At 38.5% G+C, this 12,160-nt stretch overlaps 1 pseudogene; it reads right to left on the bottom strand.

The window, feature by feature from the left end:
- Window positions 1-2,289: 2,289 nt before the first annotated feature.
- On the bottom strand, window positions 2,290-2,533 carry LOC128579194 (cytochrome c oxidase subunit 7A2, mitochondrial-like; annotated as a pseudogene).
- Between the last annotated feature and the right edge of the window lie 9,627 nt (window positions 2,534-12,160).

The raw sequence follows: 12,160 nt of genomic DNA, 5'->3' as shown, positions 1-12,160 counted from the left end.
GTAGCAGCATAGCTCACAACAAACTCCACTCGTAGGCTTAAGTGATTCCCTTTCCTCAGCCTCCTATGTAGCTGGGACTACAGGTGCTTGCCACGACACCCAGCTATGTTTTGGTTGTAGATGTCTTTGTTGTTTGGCAGGCCCAAGATGGATTCTAACCGGCCAAATCTGGTGTATGTGGCTGTCACCTTAGCCACTTGAGCTACAGGCACCAAGCCAGAATCAACATTGTTAAAATGTCCATACTACCCAAAGCAATTTACAGATTTAATGTAATCTCTATTAAAGTACCAAAGTCATACTTTACCCACATAAGCAATACATTCTTTAGAAATAAAAACAAATCTGGAGGCATCAGATTACCAGACTTCAGGTTATTATATTACAAGTTTATAGAGATCAAAGCAGCATGACATTGGGCACAAAAATAGAAATGCAGATATATGGAATAGAATAGAGAATCTACAGATAAACATATCATCATTTGATTTTTGAAAAGCCTAACAAAAACATGCACTGAAGAAAAGAAGCCCTATTTAATAATGGTGCTGGTAGAACAGGTTAGTCACATGTAGAATGAAATTGCACTCACATCTCCTACTACCAAAAATAATTATTCTCACTGGATAAAAGATTGAAATTTAGGACATGAAACAATTAAACTTCTGGAAGACAGTATGGGGTAAATGCTTTAACTATTGGCCTGGGTAAAGATTTTGTGTGAAAGACCCCCCTGTCAATTACAGAACACCAGTAAATAAATAATATTTGATTAAGATGAAAAGCTTCTCCTTAGCTCTGGCACGGTTGCTCATTAAAAAAAACAAACAAACAAAAAAAAACTCTAATTCTAGTACTTTGGGAGGCTGAGGAAAGTGGATTGTTTGAACTCAGAAGTTTGAGACCAGCATGAGAAAAAGCAAGACCCCATCTCTAGTAAAAATACAAAAACTGAGGCAGGAAGATTGCTTGAGCTCAAGAGTTGTTGTGAGTGATGCTGCCAGGGCACTCTATCCAGGGCAATAGCTTGAAACTGTCTCAAAAAAAAAAAAAATTAAAAGGCTTTTGCAGAGCTAATGTTACCACAACTCAATGAAACAGACAGCCTACAAAATGGGAGAATTTTTTTTTATGTTTTCATTTTTAATCTGACAAAGTCCTGATAATTATACTCTACAGAGAACTCAAATTAAACAAGAGTAACCTCATTTCTATGTGGGTAAGAGACTTCAACAGAAACTTCTCTGAAGATAAAAGATAAGTCACCAACAAACATATTAAAATTCTCATTGTCTTTATCATCAGAAAATCTCAAATCAAAACCATGCTGAGACATCACTCAGTCTACATCACAAAGTACCCAAACTGCAGTTTGTGGCATGCATGTGAAGAGAAGGGAACTTTTCTACACTGTAGATGGGATTTCAAACTAAAACAACACTTAGGGAAAGAAGTAGGGAGAATCTTTAAAAGCTACAAGTTTATCTTTCATTTGATCCGACAATTCCATTACTAGGTATCTACACAGAAGAACAAGAACCTTCTTTTTTTATTTTATTTTTTTTCTTTATTGAGACAGAGTTGCACTTGGTTACCCTCAGTAGAGTGCAGCAAGTGTCAGAGCCACAGCATCTTCAAACGCCTGGGCTTAAGCAATTCTCTTGCCTCACACTCCCAAGTAGTTGGGACTACAGACACCGGCGACAATACCCAGCTATTTTGTTGTTGTAGTTGATATTATTGTTTAACAGGCCTGGACCCCCTTCCCCGCCCTAATGTACATGGCCCGCACCCTAACAACCGAGCTACAGGGCAAAACTGAGAAAAAAAAATCATTTTGGGCAGCACCTGTGGCTCAGTGAGTAGGGCGCCGGCCCCGCATGCCAAGGGTGGCGGGTTCAAACCCAGCCCCAGCCAAACTGCAACAACAATAAAAAAATAGCCGGGCGTGTGGCAGGTGCCTGTAGTCCCAGCTGCTTGGGAGGCTGAGACAAGAGAATTGTGTAAGCCCAGGAGTTGGAGGTTGCTGTGAGCCATGTGACGCCATGGCACTCTACCTGAGGCTGGTACAGTGAGACTCTGTCTCTAAAAAAAAAAAAAAAATCATTTTACCTCAAAGATATTTGCATAAGAATTTGTTTTCCCAATGGTTAAAGACTGCTTTATGTGTAGCAATTAATACAAATCAATAAACATTGATCCCCAATGAAGAGCTCAGTTAATCATCAGTTTACTGGTCCATACAGAGCTAAATGAAAGTGAACCAAGTGATCACTGGGATGACTGAAGTCAATCCTGCTTCTTGGGAAATGAAGCCACAGCCAATAGATAGTTAGCACCTGCTGTAAGAACCATGGTGCCTCTATACAGTCGGAGGTCATCAAGCTAGCCCACCCTTTAGGTAAACTGGAATCCCATTATTTTTCCGAAATAGCTTTTGCTTCTCCGGAACTTTATTTTCAAAATGCCTGTGTGAAGCACTGCTTAGGCTCCTCTGCAAAATCTGAGGGAGAGCCAACAGTTTCTGCAGCATCTTGCCTCAGTTACTGCCCACCAACTGGTACAATTGAAGACAGATAATGAAAAGTCACCACACTGGAAACGGTGTGGGGTGCACCAGAATTTTTATTGCAGTTCAGTTCATAGTTGCCAAGTTATTGAAGCAACTTGAGTGCCCATTGACCCATGAATAGATTAAAACATTGTGGTATATGTACATTGTTTAATACTATTCAGCCATCAGAAAACATGTAGACTTTTACATCTTTTATGTTTATGTAGACGGAGTTGAAACATTTTCTTCTTAGTAAAGTATTCAAGAATGGTAAAAATTTCTAACATGAAACCAATATATAAACAATAACATGCTCATACAATTGGTAAAACATAAATATAGTGTAGTAAGTGGGGTGAGGAGTGTCTGGCGGGAGGCTGATTGGTGGGAGGCAGGAAGGCATTTGGCAAGGTCTCACCTAATGTGCACAATGAAAGGGGGTTTAGCTGAAGAGTTCTTTTGTAATTTGAACTTTATCTTAGAAGATTGAACAATGTAACCTAAATGCTTGTATTCATTTGAAATTTAAAAAAAAAATTGAAAAATTCAGGTACCATATCTAGTGGGAGGACCTGTTGCAACTTCTCAAAAAGCTTAATAATGTGAATTTTTTGGGGTTTGTTTGTTTGCATTTTTTTTTTTGGCAGGGTTTGAATGCACCACCTGTAGCAATATGAGGCAGGTGCCCTACTTCTTTGAACAACAGGTGCCACACAGAAATTTTTGTTAACACACTGTCAATACAGAAAATTCCAATTTTAGAAAAATACTATGTTAAATGGAAAAAACTTCTACCCTTTTCTAGCATAAGTGAATTGCATTTTAAAATATGATATACACTCCGGGAGCATGATGGTGGACAGGACGGACGTGTAGCCCACCTCTCCCAAGCCATCAGGTGAGAGCAAAGGCGGTCTGGACCTTCCCTGTGTGTGGATTATTGGAGTGGACAGACAGCTAAGACGCCCAGCAAACTGGTGGATTGCTATATATGAGGGGTAATTTAAAATCACAGACTCTGTTGTAGAGATTCTTCCCTGCTCGGACTTGCCGGCCAACAGGGCCCTCCCCTACGGAGGTCAGCAGCTTGTAAATGCTGACAAAACCCAATTGACAAATAATTATTCCTGAACTGAGGGAGGCATCTGAAAGGAGATCCACTCAAAATTACTGGGGAGCTGGGCAAACTGTTGGACAATTGAAGGGAGGGGATCCTGCCCAGGAAACAGACATTTTGAACTACCCAAAAGGGCAGGCACATTTCCCCCAGGTGTTGGAGGGGGCTGACGGTTCAGGCTGCACAGCAAACTGGCTGGCGCTGATCCAAAAGGGAAACTCTGAACCATAAAACTCAGAATAAGTCCCCCGAATGCTCCAACCATGGCAACCAGCTTGAAGCCAAGGACCCAGCTTTACCTGCTAAAGCCCCGAAGTTGACTTCAGCCCCGGGACCCAGCTACAGCAGACAAAACTGCAAGCCCACCAATGACCACGCGAACTCAGCACCACTTCCCCAACAGGTGATTGCAGTCGCCAGCTTACAGGAGAACCTGGGAACAGAGTGGAAAGACTTAAGCATAGACACCTGCACTGAGAGGGAAGGTGGGTCGCAAGTACTGTCTGGAAAAGAACAGCGGAGGTTACACAATTCTTAGGCAACAAACTTTTACAGAAATTCCAAAATGGCGATCTGCTGTGGAAGGTGGTTGCCATGGTAAGAGTATAAACTGTAAATCGGGTATAAGTCTCGGAACCACTCACATCGCCAGCTGGTGTCCAGAAAGTATAATGCTGTATGAATATATTCCTACGAAAATTGTTCCATTCAGCAGACATATAGATATAAACATAGGTATATTTCTACATGCAAGAATATTTTTGTAGTTGGTGCCTTTTTTGCTTTGTTTTGTTTTTGGTTTTCATGTTTTTTCTTTTTTCTTTTGTTTTTGTCTGTTTTTTCCTCACCATTTTCTTAGAGGAGATTTCGATAATTTTTTATTATTACTTTTAATATAGATATATTTTTTATTTCCATGTTTTCTAATTTTAATTTCTTTTTTCTTCTCATTTAACATCCCTACTAACACCACTTTTTTCTCTCTTGTTTTCCTTTCTTTCAATTATTTTAGGATTATCACTATTTTTATTGCAGTTGTTCTTATATTGCTTTTGTCGTGGCTGCTGCCTGTATGTCTATGTGTTTCCGTCTGTCTCTGTATCTATGGGCCCATGTGCCTGGTAACCTTTGTATCTGTTCATTTGGTCTCAATGAGCTTGGTGTTATGACCTGAAATTCTGAGCTCCTAACTCTCTCCTCCACTCTCACTCCGTGATCTGGAGACCTGCACCCCCAGGAGTCCAGATTCTTGGGTGATCTCTCGAGAGGTGCAGAGAGGACCTGGACTGCAGCTGGCCAGTACTTAATCTGTAGCAAAGGAGAGAGAAGACAATGGTTGGCTAAGAGGGAATTACACTGGAGCGGTGGTGCCCCAAGGTGCAGAGCAACAGCCATCTTCAGCAATAAAAAGGCCCACCCCCAGATATCCTTTAGCCTCCCCTCCTGTCTTCCTGGGAAACAAAATGAGACCGAGCATCTTCTCAGATGGCAACCACCATGGAACAGGGCTGGGACTGAAATGAAGGCCCCCTGAGACTTAAACCCAGAGCATCTATTTCACTAGGGTCTAATAGAAACCAGCTGAACACAAAACAGAACCACTTAGCCCCTCTACACAAAAGAGGGCCCCAGTTTCTCAGGCCACAGCACTGTACGGGTCCTTGATAAAACACAAGGGGAGAAATCAAAGGAAGTAAAACAATCATGGGGTGGAATCAGTGGAAAAACTCTGGTAACATGAATAACTAGAATAGATCAACCCCCCCCCCAAGGAAAGATACGACAGACATAATTGAAGATCCCATTCATAAACAACTGGCTGAGATGTCAGAAATAGAATTCAGAATTTGGATGGCAAACAAGATTAACAAAATGGAACTGGAAATTTGTAGAGAAATTCAAAAGCTGTCTCAAGAATTTAATGAATTTAAAGACAAAACCACCAAAGACTTAGACACACTGAAGCAAGAATTTGCAGCCCTCAAAGATATGAAAAAAACAGTAGAATCCTTTAGCAACAGAATGGACCAAGCAGAAGAAAGGATCTCTGACATTGAAGATAAAGCCTCTGGAATGCTCCAAAACTCTCAAAGAGGAAGAGAAATGGAGAGCAAAAATGGATCACACTCTCAGAGAGCTCTGGGATAAATCAAAGAAGGCAAATATCCTACTCATAGGAATTCCCGAAACAGATGAAGTGGCCTCACTGGGCGCAGAGGCCTTTCTGCATGAAATTATGAAAGAGAATTTTCCAGAAATGCCTAGAGAACCTGAAATTCAGATAGCAGATCGCTTCAGAACCCCAGCAAGACTCAATCCCAATAAGACATCCCCAAGCTTATCATAATTAACTTCACTAAAGTTAATATGAAGGAGAAAATACTCAAAGCGGCCAGGCGAAAGAAAACTATTACCTTCAAAGGGAAGAACATTAGAATGACTACAGATCTCTCTGCTGAAAGTTTTCAGGCCAGAAGAGGGTGGTCATCAAAGTTTAATCTCCTCAAGCAAAATAACTTTCTTTTTTTTTTTTTTTTGTAGAGACAGAGTCTCACTGTACTGCCCTCAGGTAGAGTGCCGTGGCGTCACACGGCTCACAGCAACCTCTTAACTCTTGGGCTTACGCGATTCTCTTGCCTCAGCCTCCCGAGCAGCTGGGACTACAGGCGCCCGCCACAACGCCCGGCTATTTTTTGGTTGCAGTTTGGCCGGGGCTGGGTTTGAACCCGCCACCCTCGGCATATGGGGCTGGCGCCCTACTCACTGAGCCACAGGCGCCACCCATAACTTTCAAACTCAGATCTTGTACCCAGCTAAACTGAGTTTCATTTATGAAGGATAAATTAAATACTTTAATAACATACATATGCTAAAGAAATTTTCCATAACCAAACCAGCTCTTCAGGATATTCTCAGACCTATCCTCCATAATAACCAACCCAATCCTCTACTACAAAAGTAAACTCACTCAGAAACTTCTGACAAAGTCCAACTTCCACAATGGCAAAAGGATTAAAAATGCCCACTGGGGGCGGTGCCTATGGCTCAGTCGGTAGGGTGCCGGCCCCATATACCGAGGGTGACGGGTTCAAACCTGGCCCCAGCCAAACTGCAACCAAAAAATAGCCGGGCATTGTGGCGGGCGCCTGTAGTCCCAGCTACTCGGGAGGCTGAGGCAAGAGAATCGCTTAAGCCCAGGAGTTGGAGGTTGCTGTGAGCTGTGTGAGGCCACGGCACTCTACCAAGGGCCATAAAGTGAGACTCTGTCTCTACAAAAAAAAAAAAAAAATGCCCACTGGACTTTCGAAAACTCAATACCAAAAATTTCATCAAACTTATCAATACTCTCAATTAATGTAAATGGCTTAAACTGCCCTCTAAAGAGACATAGTTTAGCTGAATGGTACAAAAACTCAGGCAAGACATTTGTTTCATACAAGAGTCACATCTTAACTTAAAACACAAATACAGACTCAGGGTGAAAGGATGGTCATCCATATTTCAGGCAAATGGTAACCAGAAAAAAGCAAGTTTTGCAATTTTATTTGCGGATACTATAGGCTTTAAACCAACAAAAGTAAGGAAGGACAAAAATGGTCACTTCATATTTGTTAAGGTTAAGACTCAATATGATGAGATTTCAATTATTAATATCTATGCACCCAACCAGAATGCACCTCAATTTAAAAGAGAAACTCTACCAATCATGAGCAACTTGATATCCTCCAACTCTATAATAGATGGAGATTTTAACACTCCTTTGGCAGTGATGAATCGATCCTCCAACAAAAAGCTGTGTAAAGAAATTCTAGATTTAAATCTAAATATCCAGCATTTAAATTTGGCAGACATCTACAGAACATTTCATCCCAAGAAAACTGAATACACATACTTTTCATCAGCCCACGAATTTACTCCAAAATTGATCACATCTTAGGTCACAAGTCTAACCTCAGTAAATTTAAAAGAATAGAAATATTCCATGCATCTTCTCAGACAATCATGAAATAAAACTTGAGATGAGTAACAACAGAAATCTGCATACTCATACAAAGACATGGAAGTTAAATAAACTTATGCTAAATGATAGCTGGGTCAGAGATGAGATCAGAAGGAAATTGCCAAATTTTTTGAACAAAACAACAATGAAGACACGAACTATCAGAACCTCTGGGACACCACAAAGGCAGTTCTAAGAGGGAAATTTATAACACTGCAAGCCTTCCTCAGGAGAACGGAAAGAGAGGAAGTAAACAACTTAATGGGACATCTCAAGAGACTGGAAATGGAAGAACCCTCCAACCCCAAATCCAGTAGTAGAAAAGAAGTAACCAAAATTACAGCACAATTAAATTAAGTTGAAAACAAAAGAATAATACAACAAATCAATAAGTAAAAAAACTTTTTTTGAAATGGTCAATAAAATAGATAAACCTTTGTCCAACTTAATCAGGAAAAAAGAGTAAAATCTCTAATCTTATCAATCAGAAACGACAATGACAAAATAACAACAGACTCCTTAGAAATCCAAAAAATTCTCAATGAATATAACAAGAAACTTTATTCTCATAAATATGAAAATATGAAGGTAATTGACCAATACTTGGAAGCACGTCACTTTCCAAGACTGAGCCAGAATCAAGTGGAAATGCTGAACTTGCCCATATCCAGTTTGGAAATAGTATCAACCATAAAAAACTCCCCCAAAAGAAAAGCCAGGACCAGATGGTTTCACATCAGAATTCTACCAAAACTTTAAAGAGGAATTAGTACCTATATTACTCAACCTGTTCCAAAGGGGAGAAAAAGAAGGAAGACTATCCAACACGTTCTATGAAGCAAATATCATCCTGATCCCCAAACCAAGAAAAGACTCAACAAAAAAAGAAAATTATAGACCAATATCACTAGTGAATATAGATGCAAAAATATTCAACAAGAATCTAACAAACAGGATCCAGCAACATATCAAACAAATCATACATCAATACGAAGTCGGATTTATCTTAGGGTCTCAAGGCTGGTTCAATATATGTAAATCTATAAATGTAATTGTGCACATGTACAAATTAAAAAAAACAAAGACCAAATGATTCTCTCAATCAATGCAGAAAAAGCTTTTGATAACATCCTGCATCCCTTCATGCTCACAACACTTAAGAAAATTGGTATAGAAGGGACTTTTCTTAAACTTATAGAGGCCATCTACAGCAAACCCACAGCCAATATCATATTGAATGGAGTTAGATTGGAATCATTTCCACTCAGATCAGGAACCAGACAAGGCTGCCTATTGTCTCTATTGCTCTTTAGCATTGTATTGGAAGTTTTAGCCACCGCAATTAGGGAAGAAAAGGTGATCAAGGGTATCCACATAGGGTCAGAAGAGATCAAACTTTTTTTCTTTGTAGATGATATGATTGTATATCTGGAAAATACGAGGGACGCTACTAAAAAACTCTTAGAAATGATCAAGGAATACAGCAGTTTCTCAGGTTACAAAATCAACATTCATAAATCAGTAGCCTTTATATATACCAACAATAGTCAAGTTTAAAAAAAAATTAAGGACTCTATCCCATTCACAGTAGTGCCAAAGAAGATGAAATACTAGGGAGTTTATCTAACAAAGGACGTGAAAGATCTAAGTAAAGAGAACTATGAAACTCTCAAAAAGAGATAGCTGAGAATGTTCACAAATGGAGACATATACCATGCTCATGGTTGGGAAGAATCAACATTGTTAAAATATCCATACAACCCAAAGCAATATATAATTTCAATGCAATAACCATTAAAGCCACACGGTCATACTTTAAAGATCTTGAAAAAACAATACTTTGTTTTATATGGAATCAGAAAAAAACTCAAATAGCCAAGACATTACTCAAAAATAAAAACAAAACAGGAGGAATCACACTACCAGACCTCAGAATACACTACAAATCAATACTGATCAAAAAAGCATGGTACTGGCACAAAAACAGAGAAGTAGACGTCTGGAACAGAATAGAGAACCAAGACATGAATCCAGCTAATTACCATTATTCAATCTTCGACAAGCCAATTAAAAACATTCAATGGGGGAAAAGATTCCCGATTTAACAAATGGTGCTGGGTGAACTGGCTGGCAACCTGTAGAAGACTGAAACTGTACCAACACCTCTCACCATTAACCAAGATAGACTCTCACTGGATTAAAAATTTAAACCTAAGACATGAAACTATAAAAATACTAGAAAAGAGTGAAGGGAAAACCCTTGAAGAAATTGGGTTGGGCGAGTTTTTTTATGCGAAGGACCCCCTGGGCAATTGAAGATGATTGAAAAATACATTATTGGGACTTGATCAAACTAAACTGTGTGTTCTTCTGCACAGCCAAGAACACAGTAAGTAAAGCAAGCAAACAGCCCTCAGAATGGGAACAGATACTTGCAGGTTATGTTTCTGACAAAGGTTTAATAACCAGAATCCACAGAGAACTCAAACGCATTAGCAAGAAAAGAACAAGGGATCCCATCGCAGGCTGGGCAAGGGACTTGAAGAGAAACTTCTCTGAAGAAGACAAGCGCACGGCCTTCAGACATGTGAAAAAATGCTCATCCATTTAATCATCAGAGAAATGCAAATCAAAACTACTTTGAGATATCATGTAACTCCAGTGAGACTAGCCTACATCACAAAATCCCAAGACCAGAGATGTTGGCGTGGATGTGGAGAAAAGGGAACACTTTTGCACTGCTGGTGGGAATGCAAATTAACACATTCATTTTGGAAAGAGATATGGAGAACACTTAGATATCAAAAAATAGCTCTTCCATTCAATCCTGTAATCCCTCTACTGGGCATATACCCAGAAGACCAAAAATCACATCCTAACAAAGATATTTGTATAAGAATATTTATTGCACCCCTATTCATAATTACTAAGTCATGGAAAAAACCCAAGTGCCCATCGATCCATGAATGGATTAATAAATTGTGGTATATGTACACCATGGAATATTATGAAGCCTTAAAAAAAGGTGGGGACTTTACCTCTTTCATGTTTACATGGATGGAGCTGGAACATATTCTTCTTAGTAAAGTATCTCAAGAATGGAAGAAAAAGTACAAAATGTACTCACCCTTATTATGAGACTAATGTAGGACCTTCACATGAAACCTATAACCCAATTACAAACTAAGCATAGGGAGAAGGGGGAAAGGGATGAAAGGGAGAGGGGAGGTAGGCGGAGGGAGAGGGATTAATGGGATTACAGCTGCAGTGCATCTTACAAGGGTATATGTGAATCCTAGTAACTGTGAATGTAAAGGTCTTAGCAAAATAACTAAGAAAATGCCGCAAAAGCTATGTTAACTAGTGTGATGAAAATGTGTCAAACGGTCTATGAACCAAGTGTATGGCGCCCTTGATCATACTAATGTACACAGCTATGATTTAATAAAATTTAATTAATTAGTTAATTAAGTAATTAGTTAATTAATTAGTCAATTAAGAATAAATAAAATTTGATATATATATGAAAATCATTATTTATTTCTCCCATACGTATTAAACATTTACCAAATGTTTAAACATTCACCAAATTCTTATGAAGGAGTTAGGATTTAATACATCACTCTTCTTTCAACCACAAACTTAAAGAACTTATGTTCTACTATATGTCTTACTATAATTGGTGTCTGGTTATTTTTTTAAAGTCAAGATTTTTATTCAATATTAATATTATTTTGCAAAATTATGCCCTTTTTAAAAATTGCACCATTATATTGTGGCATGCAAAAATTCTTAAAAATATTTTTAATATAAATATTTAGCATTTGGTATAAAAGTAAATTTCCTTTTAGTTATATGCACAAATTTATGTTACTTTTAATACTATAGTTTTTTTTTTATCTCTTACTTTTCAGAATCTTAACAGTGGACACAAACACTTCAAAAATCTTACACATAATTTATATTTATCAGATGTTTATAGACACATTAAATAAAAATGTGTGTGTGTGTGTGACAGAGAGAGTTTGAATTTTATCTTATGGATGGAAACCTGCCCTTTTGCCCAGTTTGGAGAACAGTGGTATGAACATAGCTCACTGAAACCTAGAACTCGTATTCTTAAGCCTCCTGTCTTTCTGAGACATACCAGCATGTGCCATCACATCTGGTTAATTTCTTAAATTTTTTTTATGGCTGATTTCAAACTTCTGACCTCAAACAATGTCGCACACTCCTTGGGCTCCCAAAATGCTAAAATTTAAATTCATGAGCCACTGTGTGCAGCAAAATCATATTCATTCTACTGATACATGTTTAATTTTTTTGAATATTTAGCTTAATACATTTTTTTTTATTAAACCATAGCTGTGTACATTAGTATGATCATGGCGCACCATACACTTTGTTCATAGATCGTTTGGCACATTTTCATCACATTAGTTAACATAGCTTTTGTGGCATTTTCTTAGTTATTTTGCTAAGACCTTTA

Source organism: Nycticebus coucang, chromosome Y, assembly GCF_027406575.1.
Source record: "Nycticebus coucang isolate mNycCou1 chromosome Y, mNycCou1.pri, whole genome shotgun sequence".
NCBI classification, from domain to species: Eukaryota; Metazoa; Chordata; class Mammalia; order Primates; family Lorisidae; genus Nycticebus; species Nycticebus coucang.
The sequence above is the reverse complement of the archived record's forward strand: the minus strand, read 5'-3'. Positions and strand labels throughout refer to the sequence as shown.